This window comes from Rhamphochromis longiceps, linkage group LG22 (assembly GCF_057381845.1).
Source record: "Rhamphochromis longiceps isolate RC_006_pf linkage group LG22, R_longiceps_female_GT1.1, whole genome shotgun sequence".
NCBI lineage: Eukaryota > Metazoa > Chordata > Actinopteri > Cichliformes > Cichlidae > Rhamphochromis > Rhamphochromis longiceps.
The window spans coordinates 11,835,608-11,852,873 of record NC_140577.1 but is presented as its reverse complement, the minus strand read 5'-3'; the positions used below and the strand labels follow the sequence as shown (position 1 = coordinate 11,852,873).

General features: G+C 48.7%; 21 non-coding genes across 21 annotated transcripts; all 21 read right to left on the bottom strand.

Moving 5' to 3' along the window:
• Positions 1 to 702: 702 nt before the first annotated feature.
• trnal-caa (transfer RNA leucine (anticodon CAA)) lies at positions 703 to 813 on the bottom strand. The gene is made up of 2 exons: positions 776 to 813; positions 703 to 748 (listed from the first exon to the last, which is right to left on the bottom strand). It is a non-coding gene; the product is annotated as a tRNA-Leu (tRNA).
• A 464-nt stretch (positions 814 to 1,277) lies between these two features.
• Positions 1,278 to 1,350, bottom strand: trnak-cuu (transfer RNA lysine (anticodon CUU)). Its single transcript has one exon. It is a non-coding gene; the product is annotated as a tRNA-Lys (tRNA).
• Positions 1,351 to 2,303: 953 nt separating this feature from the next.
• trnal-caa (transfer RNA leucine (anticodon CAA)) lies at positions 2,304 to 2,414 on the bottom strand. Its single transcript has 2 exons — positions 2,377 to 2,414; positions 2,304 to 2,349 (listed from the first exon to the last, which is right to left on the bottom strand). It is a non-coding gene; the product is annotated as a tRNA-Leu (tRNA).
• Positions 2,415 to 2,875: 461 nt separating this feature from the next.
• On the bottom strand, positions 2,876 to 2,948 carry trnak-cuu (transfer RNA lysine (anticodon CUU)). Its single transcript has one exon. It is a non-coding gene; the product is annotated as a tRNA-Lys (tRNA).
• A 953-nt stretch (positions 2,949 to 3,901) lies between these two features.
• trnal-caa (transfer RNA leucine (anticodon CAA)) lies at positions 3,902 to 4,012 on the bottom strand. Its single transcript has 2 exons — positions 3,975 to 4,012; positions 3,902 to 3,947 (listed from the first exon to the last, which is right to left on the bottom strand). It is a non-coding gene; the product is annotated as a tRNA-Leu (tRNA).
• Positions 4,013 to 4,476: 464 nt separating this feature from the next.
• Positions 4,477 to 4,549, bottom strand: trnak-cuu (transfer RNA lysine (anticodon CUU)). Its single transcript has one exon. It is a non-coding gene; the product is annotated as a tRNA-Lys (tRNA).
• A 953-nt stretch (positions 4,550 to 5,502) lies between these two features.
• Positions 5,503 to 5,613, bottom strand: trnal-caa (transfer RNA leucine (anticodon CAA)). The gene is made up of 2 exons: positions 5,576 to 5,613; positions 5,503 to 5,548 (listed from the first exon to the last, which is right to left on the bottom strand). It is a non-coding gene; the product is annotated as a tRNA-Leu (tRNA).
• Positions 5,614 to 6,077: 464 nt separating this feature from the next.
• Positions 6,078 to 6,150, bottom strand: trnak-cuu (transfer RNA lysine (anticodon CUU)). Its single transcript has one exon. It is a non-coding gene; the product is annotated as a tRNA-Lys (tRNA).
• Positions 6,151 to 7,103: 953 nt separating this feature from the next.
• trnal-caa (transfer RNA leucine (anticodon CAA)) lies at positions 7,104 to 7,214 on the bottom strand. The gene is made up of 2 exons: positions 7,177 to 7,214; positions 7,104 to 7,149 (listed from the first exon to the last, which is right to left on the bottom strand). It is a non-coding gene; the product is annotated as a tRNA-Leu (tRNA).
• A 464-nt stretch (positions 7,215 to 7,678) lies between these two features.
• On the bottom strand, positions 7,679 to 7,751 carry trnak-cuu (transfer RNA lysine (anticodon CUU)). The gene has a single exon. It is a non-coding gene; the product is annotated as a tRNA-Lys (tRNA).
• Positions 7,752 to 8,704: 953 nt separating this feature from the next.
• On the bottom strand, positions 8,705 to 8,815 carry trnal-caa (transfer RNA leucine (anticodon CAA)). The gene is made up of 2 exons: positions 8,778 to 8,815; positions 8,705 to 8,750 (listed from the first exon to the last, which is right to left on the bottom strand). It is a non-coding gene; the product is annotated as a tRNA-Leu (tRNA).
• Positions 8,816 to 9,274: 459 nt separating this feature from the next.
• trnak-cuu (transfer RNA lysine (anticodon CUU)) lies at positions 9,275 to 9,347 on the bottom strand. The gene has a single exon. It is a non-coding gene; the product is annotated as a tRNA-Lys (tRNA).
• Positions 9,348 to 10,297: 950 nt separating this feature from the next.
• trnal-caa (transfer RNA leucine (anticodon CAA)) lies at positions 10,298 to 10,408 on the bottom strand. The gene is made up of 2 exons: positions 10,371 to 10,408; positions 10,298 to 10,343 (listed from the first exon to the last, which is right to left on the bottom strand). It is a non-coding gene; the product is annotated as a tRNA-Leu (tRNA).
• Positions 10,409 to 10,872: 464 nt separating this feature from the next.
• Positions 10,873 to 10,945, bottom strand: trnak-cuu (transfer RNA lysine (anticodon CUU)). The gene has a single exon. It is a non-coding gene; the product is annotated as a tRNA-Lys (tRNA).
• A 953-nt stretch (positions 10,946 to 11,898) lies between these two features.
• Positions 11,899 to 12,009, bottom strand: trnal-caa (transfer RNA leucine (anticodon CAA)). Its single transcript has 2 exons — positions 11,972 to 12,009; positions 11,899 to 11,944 (listed from the first exon to the last, which is right to left on the bottom strand). It is a non-coding gene; the product is annotated as a tRNA-Leu (tRNA).
• A 461-nt stretch (positions 12,010 to 12,470) lies between these two features.
• On the bottom strand, positions 12,471 to 12,543 carry trnak-cuu (transfer RNA lysine (anticodon CUU)). The gene has a single exon. It is a non-coding gene; the product is annotated as a tRNA-Lys (tRNA).
• A 953-nt stretch (positions 12,544 to 13,496) lies between these two features.
• Positions 13,497 to 13,607, bottom strand: trnal-caa (transfer RNA leucine (anticodon CAA)). The gene is made up of 2 exons: positions 13,570 to 13,607; positions 13,497 to 13,542 (listed from the first exon to the last, which is right to left on the bottom strand). It is a non-coding gene; the product is annotated as a tRNA-Leu (tRNA).
• A 464-nt stretch (positions 13,608 to 14,071) lies between these two features.
• On the bottom strand, positions 14,072 to 14,144 carry trnak-cuu (transfer RNA lysine (anticodon CUU)). The gene has a single exon. It is a non-coding gene; the product is annotated as a tRNA-Lys (tRNA).
• Positions 14,145 to 15,097: 953 nt separating this feature from the next.
• On the bottom strand, positions 15,098 to 15,208 carry trnal-caa (transfer RNA leucine (anticodon CAA)). The gene is made up of 2 exons: positions 15,171 to 15,208; positions 15,098 to 15,143 (listed from the first exon to the last, which is right to left on the bottom strand). It is a non-coding gene; the product is annotated as a tRNA-Leu (tRNA).
• A 464-nt stretch (positions 15,209 to 15,672) lies between these two features.
• On the bottom strand, positions 15,673 to 15,745 carry trnak-cuu (transfer RNA lysine (anticodon CUU)). Its single transcript has one exon. It is a non-coding gene; the product is annotated as a tRNA-Lys (tRNA).
• Positions 15,746 to 16,698: 953 nt separating this feature from the next.
• trnal-caa (transfer RNA leucine (anticodon CAA)) lies at positions 16,699 to 16,809 on the bottom strand. The gene is made up of 2 exons: positions 16,772 to 16,809; positions 16,699 to 16,744 (listed from the first exon to the last, which is right to left on the bottom strand). It is a non-coding gene; the product is annotated as a tRNA-Leu (tRNA).
• Between the last annotated feature and the right edge of the window lie 457 nt (positions 16,810 to 17,266).

Below are 17,266 nucleotides of genomic sequence, written 5' to 3'. Positions count from 1 at the left end.
TTCCAACCTGGTGGTGTCAGATGGACCAAAGCTAAATGCCCCAGGGGTGTTGTATTGAATTTTGGTCAAGTAGGCCAATATAGGGTTGGGGGGTGGGGAGTGTCAGTCAGCGGTATCAGTCCCCACGCAAACTGCCTGCATACTCTTGTCGGATGAGGCCGGGCAGCAGGAAGAAAGCCAGGAGCCATTGCACCAGCGTAGGGTCTGACAGTGGGTCGGAGAATTTCATGCCCATACCTAACTGCACTCGTGCCATTGCCTTGCCTGTAGAGGCCTGTGCATACCTCAGTGCATGTGCCTCTCCAGACCATCACTGACCCACCAGCAAAGCACTCATAATCAAGGATGTTACATTCAGCATAAAGTTCCCCACGACTTCTCGGGAAGCTTTCACATGTGTTATATGTTCTAAGGTTAAATCCGCTGTCCTCTGTGAAAAGCACAGGGTGCCAGTGGTGGAGGTGGCAATTCTGGTATTCCATGACAAATGCCAGATACAAGCGGGATTTCAATTCAGGCTTCCACTTAGAAAGCAGAGCTCTGTCATGTTAACGAAAGCTCTTCACTACAAAAGTTCCTATAAGCTGCAAAGCTGATTTCACAGCAACCCTACAGCTACCTCAACAAGCCGCACTTTGTTGAGTTTAACACACAAAGGTTGATGAAGCTCTTGAAAACATATGTTTAAGTAAAGAAAGTAGATGTCAGGAGTGGGATTTGAACCCACGCCTCCATTTGGAGACCAGAAGTCCCTTTTGTCTGGAAGGAGCCTATCCTTGAGTCTGGCGCCTTAGACCACTCGGCCATCCTGACGAGTTGACCAACCACCTCTTCAAAGTCATCCTGGATGTTCAAATGTCCGAACCACCTCAGCAGGCTCCTTTCGATGTGGAGGAGTTGCAGCTGTAATCTGAGTTCCTCCTGAAATACTAAGCTTGTCATCCAATCTCCGAGGCCGAGCACTGCCACCCGACGGCGAAAACTCATTGCGCTGCTTATATCTGTGAGCTCATGCTTTCATTCACTACCCATAGTTTGTGACCCTAGGTGAGAGTAGGGATGCTGGTAAACCTAGAGTGTTGCTTTTTTGCTAAGCTCTCTTGAAATTTAGTCCAGAATCATCAAATTAAATGGTGGAGATGTGGACTTGTGCAGACACGACAGTGTAACTTTGGTTTCTGTTACCATACATTCATCTTCCTTTGCACAACACGCCATTTGCTGTTCTCTATACACACGTGTTTTCTCTCTTGCGGGCATTTGCACAAAAGTCCCCTCGCCCAACGTGGGGCTCGAACCCACGACCCTGAGATTAAGAGTCTCATGCTCTCCCGACTGAGCTAGCTGGGCTTCTTCAGCAGTAAGGCTTTAAGATGGACACAGGTTCTTATAGCTGGGGGAGGTTGACTAGCATTTCAAGCGCAGGCAAAGAAAGCACAGGCTACTTTCAAGTTTTTCTATCATCCATTCAAGCTCTTATGTCCTTGTATGCATGCCACACCACGGGGCATGCTCCGATTGAGACGACTGAATGTCTCCCGGGGAATCTTCTCCCCAGATCTGGACCAGGGCATCACTGAGCTCCTGGACAGTCTGAGTTCCAACCTGGTGGTGTCAGATGGACCAAAGCTAAATGCCCCAGGGGTGTTGTATTGAATTTTGGTCAAGTAGGCCAATATAGGGTTGGGGGGTGGGGAGTGTCAGTCAGCGGTATCAGTCCCCACGCAAACTGCCTGCATACTCTTGTCGGATGAGGCCGGGCAGCAGGAAGAAAGCCAGGAGCCATTGCACCAGCGTAGGGTCTGACAGTGGGTCGGAGAATTTCATGCCCATACCTAACTGCACTCATTGTGCCGTTGCCTTGCCTGTAGAGGCCTGTGCATACCTCAGTGCATGTGCCTCTCCAGACCATCACTGACCCACCAGCAAAGCACTCATAATCAAGGATGTTACATTCAGCATAAAGTTCCCCACGACTTCTCGGGAAGCTTTCACATGTGTTATATGTTCTAAGGTTAAATCCGCTGTCCTCTGTGAAAAGCACAGGGTGCCAGTGGTGGAGGTGGCAATTCTGGTATTCCATGACAAATGCCAGATACAAGCGGGATTTCAATTCAGGCTTCCACTTAGAAAGCAGAGCTCTGTCATGTTAACGAAAGCTCTTCACTACAAAAGTTCCTATAACCTGCAAAGCTGATTTCACAGCAACCCTACAGCTACCTCAACAAGCCGCACTTTGTTGAGTTTAACACACAAAGGTTGATGAAGCTCTTGAAAACATATGTTTAAGTAAAGAAAGTAGATGTCAGGAGTGGGATTTGAACCCACGCCTCCATTTGGAGACCAGAAGTCCCTTTTGTCTGGAAGGAGCCTATCCTTGAGTCTGGCGCCTTAGACCACTCGGCCATCCTGACGAGTTGACCAACCACCTCTTCAAAGTCATCCTGGATGTTCAAATGTCCGAACCACCTCAGCAGGCTCCTTTCGATGTGGAGGAGTTGCAGCTGTAATCTGAGTTCCTCCTGAAATACTAAGCTTGTCATCCAATCTCCGAGGCCGAGCACTGCCACCCGACGGCGAAAACTCATTGCGCTGCTTATATCTGTGAGCTCATGCTTTCATTCACTACCCATAGTTTGTGACCCTAGGTGAGAGTAGGGATGCTGGTAAACCTAGAGTGTTGCTTTTTTGCTAAGCTCTCTTGAAATTTAGTCCAGAATCATCAAATGGTGGAGATGTGGACTTGTGCAGACACGACAGTGGAACTTTGGTTTCTGTTACCATACATTCATCTTCCTTTGCACAACACGCCATTTGCTGTTCTCTATACACACACGTGTTTTCTCTCTTGCGGGCATTTGCACAAAAGTCCCCTCGCCCAACGTGGGGCTCGAACCCACGACCCTGAGATTAAGAGTCTCATGCTCTCCCGACTGAGCTAGCTGGGCTTCTTCAGCAGCAAGGCTTTAAGATGGACACAGGTTCTTATAGCTGGGGGAGGTTGACTAGCATTTCAAGCGCAGGCAAAGAAAGCACAGGCTACTTTCAAGTTTTTCTATCATCCATTCAAGCTCTTATGTCCTTGTATGCATGCCACACCACGGGGCATGCTCCGATTGAGACGACTGAATGTCTCCCGGGGAATCTTCTCCCCAGATCTGGACCAGGGCATCACTGAGCTCCTGGACAGTCTGAGTTCCAACCTGGTGGTGTCAGATGGACCAAAGCTAAATGCCCCAGGGGTGTTGTATTGAATTTTGGTCAAGTAGGCCAATATAGGGTTGGGGGGTGGGGAGTGTCAGTCAGCGGTATCAGTCCCCACGCAAACTGCCTGCATACTCTTGTCGGATGAGGCCGGGCAGCAGGAAGAAAGCCAGGAGCCATTGCACCAGCGTAGGGTCTGACAGTGGGTCGGAGAATTTCATGCCCATACCTAACTGCACTCATTGTGCCATTGCCTTGCCTGTAGAGGCCTGTGCATACCTCAGTGCATGTGCCTCTCCAGACCATCACTGACCCACCAGCAAAGCACTCATAATCAAGGATGTTACATTCAGCATAAAGTTCCCCACGACTTCTCGGGAAGCTTTCACATGTGTTATATGTTCTAAGGTTAAATCCGCTGTCCTCTGTGAAAAGCACAGGGTGCCAGTGGTGGAGGTGGCAATTCTGGTATTCCATGACAAATGCCAGATACAAGCGGGATTTCAATTCAGGCTTCCACTTAGAAAGCAGAGCTCTGTCATGTTAACGAAAGCTCTTCACTACAAAAGTTCCTATAAGCTGCAAAGGTGATTTCACAGCAACCCTACAGCTACCTCAACAAGCCGCACTTTGTTGAGTTTAACACACAAAGGTTGATGAAGCTCTTGAAAACATATGTTTAAGTAAAGAAAGTAGATGTCAGGAGTGGGATTTGAACCCACGCCTCCATTTGGAGACCAGAAGTCCCTTTTGTCTGGAAGGAGCCTATCCTTGAGTCTGGCGCCTTAGACCACTCGGCCATCCTGACGAGTTGACCAACCACCTCTTCAAAGTCATCCTGGATGTTCAAATGTCCGAACCACCTCAGCAGGCTCCTTTCGATGTGGAGGAGTTGCAGCTGTAATCTGAGTTCCTCCTGAAATACTAAGCTTGTCATCCAATCTCCGAGGCCGAGCACTGCCACCCGACGGCGAAAACTCATTGCGCTGCTTATATCTGTGAGCTCATGCTTTCATTCACTACCCATAGTTTGTGACCCTAGGTGAGAGTAGGGATGCTGGTAAACCTAGAGTGTTGCTTTTTTGCTAAGCTCTCTTGAAATTTAGTCCAGAATCATCAAATTAAATGGTGGAGATGTGGACTTGTGCAGACACGACAGTGTAACTTTGGTTTCTGTTACCATACATTCATCTTCCTTTGCACAACACGCCATTTGCTGTTCTCTATACACACGTGTTTTCTCTCTTGCGGGCATTTGCACAAAAGTCCCCTCGCCCAACGTGGGGCTCGAACCCACGACCCTGAGATTAAGAGTCTCATGCTCTCCCGACTGAGCTAGCTGGGCTTCTTCAGCAGCAAGGCTTTAAGATGGACACAGGTTCTTATAGCTGGGGGAGGTTGACTAGCATTTCAAGCGCAGGCAAAGAAAGCACAGGCTACTTTCAAGTTTTTCTATCATCCATTCAAGCTCTTATGTCCTTGTATGCATGCCACACCACGGGGCATGCTCCGATTGAGACGACTGAATGTCTCCCGGGGAATCTTCTCCCCAGATCTGGACCAGGGCATCACTGAGCTCCTGGACAGTCTGAGTTCCAACCTGGTGGTGTCAGATGGACCAAAGCTAAATGCCCCAGGGGTGTTGTATTGAATTTTGGTCAAGTAGGCCAATATAGGGTTGGGGGGTGGGGAGTGTCAGTCAGCGGTATCAGTCCCCACGCAAACTGCCTGCATACTCTTGTCGGATGAGGCCGGGCAGCAGGAAGAAAGCCAGGAGCCATTGCACCAGCGTAGGGTCTGACAGTGGGTCGGAGAATTTCATGCCCATACCTAACTGCACTCATTGTGCCGTTGCCTTGCCTGTAGAGGCCTGTGCATACCTCAGTGCATGTGCCTCTCCAGACCATCACTGACCCACCAGCAAAGCACTCATAATCAAGGATGTTACATTCAGCATAAAGTTCCCCACGACTTCTCGGGAAGCTTTCACATGTGTTATATGTTCTAAGGTTAAATCCGCTGTCCTCTGTGAAAAGCACAGGGTGCCAGTGGTGGAGGTGGCAATTCTGGTATTCCATGACAAATGCCAGATACAAGCGGGATTTCAATTCAGGCTTCCACTTAGAAAGCAGAGCTCTGTCATGTTAACGAAAGCTCTTCACTACAAAAGTTCCTATAAGCTGCAAAGCTGATTTCACAGCAACCCTACAGCTACCTCAACAAGCCGCACTTTGTTGAGTTTAACACACAAAGGTTGATGAAGCTCTTGAAAACATATGTTTAAGTAAAGAAAGTAGATGTCAGGAGTGGGATTTGAACCCACGCCTCCATTTGGAGACCAGAAGTCCCTTTTGTCTGGAAGGAGCCTATCCTTGAGTCTGGCGCCTTAGACCACTCGGCCATCCTGACGAGTTGACCAACCACCTCTTCAAAGTCATCCTGGATGTTCAAATGTCCGAACCACCTCAGCAGGCTCCTTTCGATGTGGAGGAGTTGCAGCTGTAATCTAAGTTCCTCCTGAAATACTAAGCTTGTCATCCAATCTCCGAGGCCGAGCACTGCCACCCGACGGCGAAAACTCATTGCGCTGCTTATATCTGTGAGCTCATGCTTTCATTCACTACCCATAGTTTGTGACCCTAGGTGAGAGTAGGGATGCAGGTAAACCTAGAGTGTTGCTTTTTTGCTAAGCTCTCTTGAAATTTAGTCCAGAATCATCAAATTAAATGGTGGAGATGTGGACTTGTGCAGACACGACAGTGTAACTTTGGTTTCTGTTACCATACATTCATCTTCCTTTGCACAACACGCCATTTGCTGTTCTCTATACACACGTGTTTTCTCTCTTGCGGGCATTTGCACAAAAGTCCCCTCGCCCAACGTGGGGCTCGAACCCACGACCCTGAGATTAAGAGTCTCATGCTCTCCCGACTGAGCTAGCTGGGCTTCTTCAGCAGCAAGGCTTTAAGATGGACACAGGTTCTTATAGCTGGGGGAGGTTGACTAGCATTTCAAGCGCAGGCAAAGAAAGCACAGGCTACTTTCAAGTTTTTCTATCATCCATTCAAGCTCTTATGTCCTTGTATGCATGCCACACCACGGGGCATGCTCCGATTGAGACGACTGAATGTCTCCCGGGGAATCTTCTCCCCAGATCTGGACCAGGGCATCACTGAGCTCCTGGACAGTCTGAGTTCCAACCTGGTGGTGTCAGATGGACCAAAGCTAAATGCCCCAGGGGTGTTGTATTGAATTTTGGTCAAGTAGGCCAATATAGGGTTGGGGGGTGGGGAGTGTCAGTCAGCGGTATCAGTCCCCACGCAAACTGCCTGCATACTCTTGTCGGATGAGGCCGGGCAGCAGGAAGAAAGCCAGGAGCCATTGCACCAGCGTAGGGTCTGACAGTGGGTCGGAGAATTTCATGCCCATACCTAACTGCACTCATTGTGCCATTGCCTTGCCTGTAGAGGCCTGAGCATACCTCAGTGCATGTGCCTCTCCAGACCATCACTGACCCACCAGCAAAGCACTCATAATCAAGGATGTTACATTCAGCATAAAGTTCCCCACGACTTCTCGGGAAGCTTTCACATGTGTTATATGTTCTAAGGTTAAATCCGCTGTCCTCTGTGAAAAGCACAGGGTGCCAGTGGTGGAGGTGGCAATTCTGGTATTCCATGACAAATGCCAGATACAAGCGGGATTTCAATTCAGGCTTCCACTTAGAAAGCAGAGCTCTGTCATGTTAACGAAAGCTCTTCACTACAAAAGTTCCTATAAGCTGCAAAGCTGATTTCACAGCAACCCTACAGCTACCTCAACAAGCCGCACTTTGTTGAGTTTAACACACAAAGGTTGATGAAGCTCTTGAAAACATATGTTTAAGTAAAGAAAGTAGATGTCAGGAGTGGGATTTGAACCCACGCCTCCATTTGGAGACCAGAAGTCCCTTTTGTCTGGAAGGAGCCTATCCTTGAGTCTGGCGCCTTAGACCACTCGGCCATCCTGACGAGTTGACCAACCACCTCTTCAAAGTCATCCTGGATGTTCAAATGTCCGAACCACCTCAGCAGGCTCCTTTCGATGTGGAGGAGTTGCAGCTGTAATCTGAGTTCCTCCTGAAATACTAAGCTTGTCATCCAATCTCCGAGGCCGAGCACTGCCACCCGACGGCGAAAACTCATTGCGCTGCTTATATCTGTGAGCTCATGCTTTCATTCACTACCCATAGTTTGTGACCCTAGGTGAGAGTAGGGATGCTGGTAAACCTAGAGTGTTGCTTTTTTGCTAAGCTCTCTTGAAATTTAGTCCAGAATCATCAAATTAAATGGTGGAGATGTGGACTTGTGCAGACACGACAGTGTAACTTTGGTTTCTGTTACCATACATTCATCTTCCTTTGCACAACACGCCATTTGCTGTTCTCTATACACACGTGTTTTCTCTCTTGCGGGCATTTGCACAAAAGTCCCCTCGCCCAACGTGGGGCTCGAACCCACGACCCTGAGATTAAGAGTCTCATGCTCTCCCGACTGAGCTAGCTGGGCTTCTTCAGCAGCAAGGCTTTAAGATGGACACAGGTTCTTATAGCTGGGGGAGGTTGACTAGCATTTCAAGCGCAGGCAAAGAAAGCACAGGCTACTTTCAAGTTTTTCTATCATCCATTCAAGCTCTTATGTCCTTGTATGCATGCCACACCACGGGGCATGCTCCGATTGAGACGACTGAATGTCTCCCGGGGAATCTTCTCCCCAGATCTGGACCAGGGCATCACTGAGCTCCTGGACAGTCTGAGTTCCAACCTGGTGGTGTCAGATGGACCAAAGCTAAATGCCCCAGGGGTGTTGTATTGAATTTTGGTCAAGTAGGCCAATATAGGGTTGGGGGGTGGGGAGTGTCAGTCAGCGGTATCAGTCCCCACGCAAACTGCCTGCATACTCTTGTCGGATGAGGCCGGGCAGCAGGAAGAAAGCCAGGAGCCATTGCACCAGCGTAGGGTCTGACAGTGGGTCGGAGAATTTCATGCCCATACCTAACTGCACTCATTGTGCCGTTGCCTTGCCTGTAGAGGCCTGTGCATACCTCAGTGCATGTGCCTCTCCAGACCATCACTGACCCACCAGCAAAGCACTCATAATCAAGGATGTTACATTCAGCATAAAGTTCCCCACGACTTCTCGGGAAGCTTTCACATGTGTTATATGTTCTAAGGTTAAATCCGCTGTCCTCTGTGAAAAGCACAGGGTGCCAGTGGTGGAGGTGGCAATTCTGGTATTCCATGACAAATGCCAGATACAAGCGGGATTTCAATTCAGGCTTCCACTTAGAAAGCAGAGCTCTGTCATGTTAACGAAAGCTCTTCACTACAAAAGTTCCTATAAGCTGCAAAGCTGATTTCACAGCAACCCTACAGCTACCTCAACAAGCCACACTTTGTTGAGTTTAACACACAAAGGTTGATGAAGCTCTTGAAAACATATGTTTAAGTAAAGAAAGTAGATGTCAGGAGTGGGATTTGAACCCACGCCTCCATTTGGAGACCAGAAGTCCCTTTTGTCTGGAAGGAGCCTATCCTTGAGTCTGGCGCCTTAGACCACTCGGCCATCCTGACGAGTTGACCAACCACCTCTTCAAAGTCATCCTGGATGTTCAAATGTCCGAACCACCTCAGCAGGCTCCTTTCGAAGTGGAGGAGTTGCAGCTGTAATCTGAGTTCCTCCTGAAATACTAAGCTTGTCATCCAATCTCCGAGGCCGAGCACTGCCACCCGATGGCGAAAACTCATTGCGCTGCTTATATCTGTGAGCTCATGCTTTCATTCACTACCCATAGTTTGTGACCCTAGGTGAGAGTAGGGATGCTGGTAAACCTAGAGTGTTGCTTTTTTGCTAAGCTCTCTTGAAATTTAGTCCAGAATCATCAAATGGTGGAGATGTGGACTTGTGCAGACACGACAGTGTAACTTTGGTTTCTGTTACCATACATTCATCTTCCTTTGCACAACACGCCATTTGCTGTTCTCTATACACACGTGTTTTCTCTCTTGCGGGCATTTGCACAAAAGTCCCCTCGCCCAACGTGGGGCTCGAACCCACGACCCTGAGATTAAGAGTCTCATGCTCTCCCGACTGAGCTAGCTGGGCTTCTTCAGCAGCAAGGCTTTAAGATGGACACAGGTTCTTATAGCTGGGGGAGGTTGACTAGCATTTCAAGCGCAGGCAAAGAAAGCACAGGCTACTTTCAAGTTTTTCTATCATCCATTCAAGCTCTTATGTCCTTGTATGCATGCCACACCACGGGGCATGCTCCGATTGAGACGACTGAATGTCTCCCGGGGAATCTTCTCCCCAGATCTGGACCAGGGCATCACTGAGCTCCTGGACAGTCTGAGTTCCAACCTGGTGGTGTCAGATGGACCAAAGCTAAATGCCCCAGGGGTGTTGTATTGAATTTTGGTCAAGTAGGCCAATATAGGGTTGGGGGGTGGGGAGTGTCAGTCAGCGGTATCAGTCCCCACGCAAACTGCCTGCATACTCTTGTCGGATGAGGCCGGGCAGCAGGAAGAAAGCCAGGAGCCATTGCACCAGCGTAGGGTCTGACAGTGGGTCGGAGAATTTCATGCCCATACCTAACTGCACTCGTGCCATTGCCTTGCCTGTAGAGGCCTGTGCATACCTCAGTGCATGTGCCTCTCCAGACCATCACTGACCCACCAGCAAAGCACTCATAATCAAGGATGTTACATTCAGCATAAAGTTCCCCACGACTTCTCGGGAAGCTTTCACATGTGTTATATGTTCTAAGGTTAAATCCACTGTCCTCTGTGAAAAGCACAGGGTGCCAGTGGTGGAGGTGGCAATTCTGGTATTCCATGACAAATGCCAGATACAAGCGGGATTTCAATTCAGGCTTCCACTTAGAAAGCAGAGCTCTGTCATGTTAACGAAAGCTCTTCACTACAAAAGTTCCTATAAGCTGCAAAGCTGATTTCACAGCAACCCTACAGCTACCTCAACAAGCCGCACTTTGTTGAGTTTAACACACAAAGGTTGATGAAGCTCTTGAAAACATATGTTTAAGTAAAGAAAGTAGATGTCAGGAGTGGGATTTGAACCCACGCCTCCATTTGGAGACCAGAAGTCCCTTTTGTCTGGAAGGAGCCTATCCTTGAGTCTGGCGCCTTAGACCACTCGGCCATCCTGACGAGTTGACCAACCACCTCTTCAAAGTCATCCTGGATGTTCAAATGTCCGAACCACCTCAGCAGGCTCCTTTCGATGTGGAGGAGTTGCAGCTGTAATCTGAGTTCCTCCTGAAATACTAAGCTTGTCATCCAATCTCCGAGGCCGAGCACTGCCACCCGACGGCGAAAACTCATTGCGCTGCTTATATCTGTGAGCTCATGCTTTCATTCACTACCCATAGTTTGTGACCCTAGGTGAGAGTAGGGATGCTGGTAAACCTAGAGTGTTGCTTTTTTGCTAAGCTCTCTTGAAATTTAGTCCAGAATCATCAAATTAAATGGTGGAGATGTGGACTTGTGCAGACACGACAGTGTAACTTTGGTTTCTGTTACCATACATTCATCTTCCTTTGCACAACACGCCATTTGCTGTTCTCTATACACACGTGTTTTCTCTCTTGCGGGCATTTGCACAAAAGTCCCCTCGCCCAACGTGGGGCTCGAACCCACGACCCTGAGATTAAGAGTCTCATGCTCTCCCGACTGAGCTAGCTGGGCTTCTTCAGCAGTAAGGCTTTAAGATGGACACAGGTTCTTATAGCTGGGGGAGGTTGACTAGCATTTCAAGCGCAGGCAAAGAAAGCACAGGCTACTTTCAAGTTTTTCTATCATCCATTCAAGCTCTTATGTCCTTGTATGCATGCCACACCACGGGGCATGCTCCGATTGAGACGACTGAATGTCTCCCGGGGAATCTTCTCCCCAGATCTGGACCAGGGCATCACTGAGCTCCTGGACAGTCTGAGTTCCAACCTGGTGGTGTCAGATGGACCAAAGCTAAATGCCCCAGGGGTGTTGTATTGAATTTTGGTCAAGTAGGCCAATATAGGGTTGGGGGGTGGGGAGTGTCAGTCAGCGGTATCAGTCCCCACGCAAACTGCCTGCATACTCTTGTCGGATGAGGCCGGGCAGCAGGAAGAAAGCCAGGAGCCATTGCACCAGCGTAGGGTCTGACAGTGGGTCGGAGAATTTCATGCCCATACCTAACTGCACTCATTGTGCCGTTGCCTTGCCTGTAGAGGCCTGTGCATACCTCAGTGCATGTGCCTCTCCAGACCATCACTGACCCACCAGCAAAGCACTCATAATCAAGGATGTTACATTCAGCATAAAGTTCCCCACGACTTCTCGGGAAGCTTTCACATGTGTTATATGTTCTAAGGTTAAATCCGCTGTCCTCTGTGAAAAGCACAGGGTGCCAGTGGTGGAGGTGGCAATTCTGGTATTCCATGACAAATGCCAGATACAAGCGGGATTTCAATTCAGGCTTCCACTTAGAAAGCAGAGCTCTGTCATGTTAACGAAAGCTCTTCACTACAAAAGTTCCTATAACCTGCAAAGCTGATTTCACAGCAACCCTACAGCTACCTCAACAAGCCGCACTTTGTTGAGTTTAACACACAAAGGTTGATGAAGCTCTTGAAAACATATGTTTAAGTAAAGAAAGTAGATGTCAGGAGTGGGATTTGAACCCACGCCTCCATTTGGAGACCAGAAGTCCCTTTTGTCTGGAAGGAGCCTATCCTTGAGTCTGGCGCCTTAGACCACTCGGCCATCCTGACGAGTTGACCAACCACCTCTTCAAAGTCATCCTGGATGTTCAAATGTCCGAACCACCTCAGCAGGCTCCTTTCGATGTGGAGGAGTTGCAGCTGTAATCTGAGTTCCTCCTGAAATACTAAGCTTGTCATCCAATCTCCGAGGCCGAGCACTGCCACCCGACGGCGAAAACTCATTGCGCTGCTTATATCTGTGAGCTCATGCTTTCATTCACTACCCATAGTTTGTGACCCTAGGTGAGAGTAGGGATGCTGGTAAACCTAGAGTGTTGCTTTTTTGCTAAGCTCTCTTGAAATTTAGTCCAGAATCATCAAATGGTGGAGATGTGGACTTGTGCAGACACGACAGTGGAACTTTGGTTTCTGTTACCATACATTCATCTTCCTTTGCACAACACGCCATTTGCTGTTCTCTATACACACACGTGTTTTCTCTCTTGCGGGCATTTGCACAAAAGTCCCCTCGCCCAACGTGGGGCTCGAACCCACGACCCTGAGATTAAGAGTCTCATGCTCTCCCGACTGAGCTAGCTGGGCTTCTTCAGCAGCAAGGCTTTAAGATGGACACAGGTTCTTATAGCTGGGGGAGGTTGACTAGCATTTCAAGCGCAGGCAAAGAAAGCACAGGCTACTTTCAAGTTTTTCTATCATCCATTCAAGCTCTTATGTCCTTGTATGCATGCCACACCACGGGGCATGCTCCGATTGAGACGACTGAATGTCTCCCGGGGAATCTTCTCCCCAGATCTGGACCAGGGCATCACTGAGCTCCTGGACAGTCTGAGTTCCAACCTGGTGGTGTCAGATGGACCAAAGCTAAATGCCCCAGGGGTGTTGTATTGAATTTTGGTCAAGTAGGCCAATATAGGGTTGGGGGGTGGGGAGTGTCAGTCAGCGGTATCAGTCCCCACGCAAACTGCCTGCATACTCTTGTCGGATGAGGCCGGGCAGCAGGAAGAAAGCCAGGAGCCATTGCACCAGCGTAGGGTCTGACAGTGGGTCGGAGAATTTCATGCCCATACCTAACTGCACTCATTGTGCCATTGCCTTGCCTGTAGAGGCCTGTGCATACCTCAGTGCATGTGCCTCTCCAGACCATCACTGACCCACCAGCAAAGCACTCATAATCAAGGATGTTACATTCAGCATAAAGTTCCCCACGACTTCTCGGGAAGCTTTCACATGTGTTATATGTTCTAAGGTTAAATCCGCTGTCCTCTGTGAAAAGCACAGGGTGCCAGTGGTGGAGGTGGCAATTCTGGTATTCCATGACAAATGCCAGATACAAGCGGGATTTCAATTCAGGCTTCCACTTAGAAAGCAGAGCTCTGTCATGTTAACGAAAGCTCTTCACTACAAAAGTTCCTATAAGCTGCAAAGGTGATTTCACAGCAACCCTACAGCTACCTCAACAAGCCGCACTTTGTTGAGTTTAACACACAAAGGTTGATGAAGCTCTTGAAAACATATGTTTAAGTAAAGAAAGTAGATGTCAGGAGTGGGATTTGAACCCACGCCTCCATTTGGAGACCAGAAGTCCCTTTTGTCTGGAAGGAGCCTATCCTTGAGTCTGGCGCCTTAGACCACTCGGCCATCCTGACGAGTTGACCAACCACCTCTTCAAAGTCATCCTGGATGTTCAAATGTCCGAACCACCTCAGCAGGCTCCTTTCGATGTGGAGGAGTTGCAGCTGTAATCTGAGTTCCTCCTGAAATACTAAGCTTGTCATCCAATCTCCGAGGCCGAGCACTGCCACCCGACGGCGAAAACTCATTGCGCTGCTTATATCTGTGAGCTCATGCTTTCATTCACTACCCATAGTTTGTGACCCTAGGTGAGAGTAGGGATGCTGGTAAACCTAGAGTGTTGCTTTTTTGCTAAGCTCTCTTGAAATTTAGTCCAGAATCATCAAATTAAATGGTGGAGATGTGGACTTGTGCAGACACGACAGTGTAACTTTGGTTTCTGTTACCATACATTCATCTTCCTTTGCACAACACGCCATTTGCTGTTCTCTATACACACGTGTTTTCTCTCTTGCGGGCATTTGCACAAAAGTCCCCTCGCCCAACGTGGGGCTCGAACCCACGACCCTGAGATTAAGAGTCTCATGCTCTCCCGACTGAGCTAGCTGGGCTTCTTCAGCAGCAAGGCTTTAAGATGGACACAGGTTCTTATAGCTGGGGGAGGTTGACTAGCATTTCAAGCGCAGGCAAAGAAAGCACAGGCTACTTTCAAGTTTTTCTATCATCCATTCAAGCTCTTATGTCCTTGTATGCATGCCACACCACGGGGCATGCTCCGATTGAGACGACTGAATGTCTCCCGGGGAATCTTCTCCCCAGATCTGGACCAGGGCATCACTGAGCTCCTGGACAGTCTGAGTTCCAACCTGGTGGTGTCAGATGGACCAAAGCTAAATGCCCCAGGGGTGTTGTATTGAATTTTGGTCAAGTAGGCCAATATAGGGTTGGGGGGTGGGGAGTGTCAGTCAGCGGTATCAGTCCCCACGCAAACTGCCTGCATACTCTTGTCGGATGAGGCCGGGCAGCAGGAAGAAAGCCAGGAGCCATTGCACCAGCGTAGGGTCTGACAGTGGGTCGGAGAATTTCATGCCCATACCTAACTGCACTCATTGTGCCGTTGCCTTGCCTGTAGAGGCCTGTGCATACCTCAGTGCATGTGCCTCTCCAGACCATCACTGACCCACCAGCAAAGCACTCATAATCAAGGATGTTACATTCAGCATAAAGTTCCCCACGACTTCTCGGGAAGCTTTCACATGTGTTATATGTTCTAAGGTTAAATCCGCTGTCCTCTGTGAAAAGCACAGGGTGCCAGTGGTGGAGGTGGCAATTCTGGTATTCCATGACAAATGCCAGATACAAGCGGGATTTCAATTCAGGCTTCCACTTAGAAAGCAGAGCTCTGTCATGTTAACGAAAGCTCTTCACTACAAAAGTTCCTATAAGCTGCAAAGCTGATTTCACAGCAACCCTACAGCTACCTCAACAAGCCGCACTTTGTTGAGTTTAACACACAAAGGTTGATGAAGCTCTTGAAAACATATGTTTAAGTAAAGAAAGTAGATGTCAGGAGTGGGATTTGAACCCACGCCTCCATTTGGAGACCAGAAGTCCCTTTTGTCTGGAAGGAGCCTATCCTTGAGTCTGGCGCCTTAGACCACTCGGCCATCCTGACGAGTTGACCAACCACCTCTTCAAAGTCATCCTGGATGTTCAAATGTCCGAACCACCTCAGCAGGCTCCTTTCGATGTGGAGGAGTTGCAGCTGTAATCTAAGTTCCTCCTGAAATACTAAGCTTGTCATCCAATCTCCGAGGCCGAGCACTGCCACCCGACGGCGAAAACTCATTGCGCTGCTTATATCTGTGAGCTCATGCTTTCATTCACTACCCATAGTTTGTGACCCTAGGTGAGAGTAGGGATGCAGGTAAACCTAGAGTGTTGCTTTTTTGCTAAGCTCTCTTGAAATTTAGTCCAGAATCATCAAATTAAATGGTGGAGATGTGGACTTGTGCAGACACGACAGTGTAACTTTGGTTTCTGTTACCATACATTCATCTTCCTTTGCACAACACGCCATTTGCTGTTCTCTATACACACGTGTTTTCTCTCTTGCGGGCATTTGCACAAAAGTCCCCTCGCCCAACGTGGGGCTCGAACCCACGACCCTGAGATTAAGAGTCTCATGCTCTCCCGACTGAGCTAGCTGGGCTTCTTCAGCAGCAAGGCTTTAAGATGGACACAGGTTCTTATAGCTGGGGGAGGTTGACTAGCATTTCAAGCGCAGGCAAAGAAAGCACAGGCTACTTTCAAGTTTTTCTATCATCCATTCAAGCTCTTATGTCCTTGTATGCATGCCACACCACGGGGCATGCTCCGATTGAGACGACTGAATGTCTCCCGGGGAATCTTCTCCCCAGATCTGGACCAGGGCATCACTGAGCTCCTGGACAGTCTGAGTTCCAACCTGGTGGTGTCAGATGGACCAAAGCTAAATGCCCCAGGGGTGTTGTATTGAATTTTGGTCAAGTAGGCCAATATAGGGTTGGGGGGTGGGGAGTGTCAGTCAGCGGTATCAGTCCCCACGCAAACTGCCTGCATACTCTTGTCGGATGAGGCCGGGCAGCAGGAAGAAAGCCAGGAGCCATTGCACCAGCGTAGGGTCTGACAGTGGGTCGGAGAATTTCATGCCCATACCTAACTGCACTCATTGTGCCATTGCCTTGCCTGTAGAGGCCTGAGCATACCTCAGTGCATGTGCCTCTCCAGACCATCACTGACCCACCAGCAAAGCACTCATAATCAAGGATGTTACATTCAGCATAAAGTTCCCCACGACTTCTCGGGAAGCTTTCACATGTGTTATATGTTCTAAGGTTAAATCCGCTGTCCTCTGTGAAAAGCACAGGGTGCCAGTGGTGGAGGTGGCAATTCTGGTATTCCATGACAAATGCCAGATACAAGCGGGATTTCAATTCAGGCTTCCACTTAGAAAGCAGAGCTCTGTCATGTTAACGAAAGCTCTTCACTACAAAAGTTCCTATAAGCTGCAAAGCTGATTTCACAGCAACCCTACAGCTACCTCAACAAGCCGCACTTTGTTGAGTTTAACACACAAAGGTTGATGAAGCTCTTGAAAACATATGTTTAAGTAAAGAAAGTAGATGTCAGGAGTGGGATTTGAACCCACGCCTCCATTTGGAGACCAGAAGTCCCTTTTGTCTGGAAGGAGCCTATCCTTGAGTCTGGCGCCTTAGACCACTCGGCCATCCTGACGAGTTGACCAACCACCTCTTCAAAGTCATCCTGGATGTTCAAATGTCCGAACCACCTCAGCAGGCTCCTTTCGATGTGGAGGAGTTGCAGCTGTAATCTGAGTTCCTCCTGAAATACTAAGCTTGTCATCCAATCTCCGAGGCCGAGCACTGCCACCCGACGGCGAAAACTCATTGCGCTGCTTATATCTGTGAGCTCATGCTTTCATTCACTACCCATAGTTTGTGACCCTAGGTGAGAGTAGGGATGCTGGTAAACCTAGAGTGTTGCTTTTTTGCTAAGCTCTCTTGAAATTTAGTCCAGAATCATCAAATTAAATGGTGGAGATGTGGACTTGTGCAGACACGACAGTGTAACTTTGGTTTCTGTTACCATACATTCATCTTCCTTTGCACAACACGCCATTTGCTGTTCTCTATACACACGTGTTTTCTCTCTTGCGGGCATTTGCACAAAA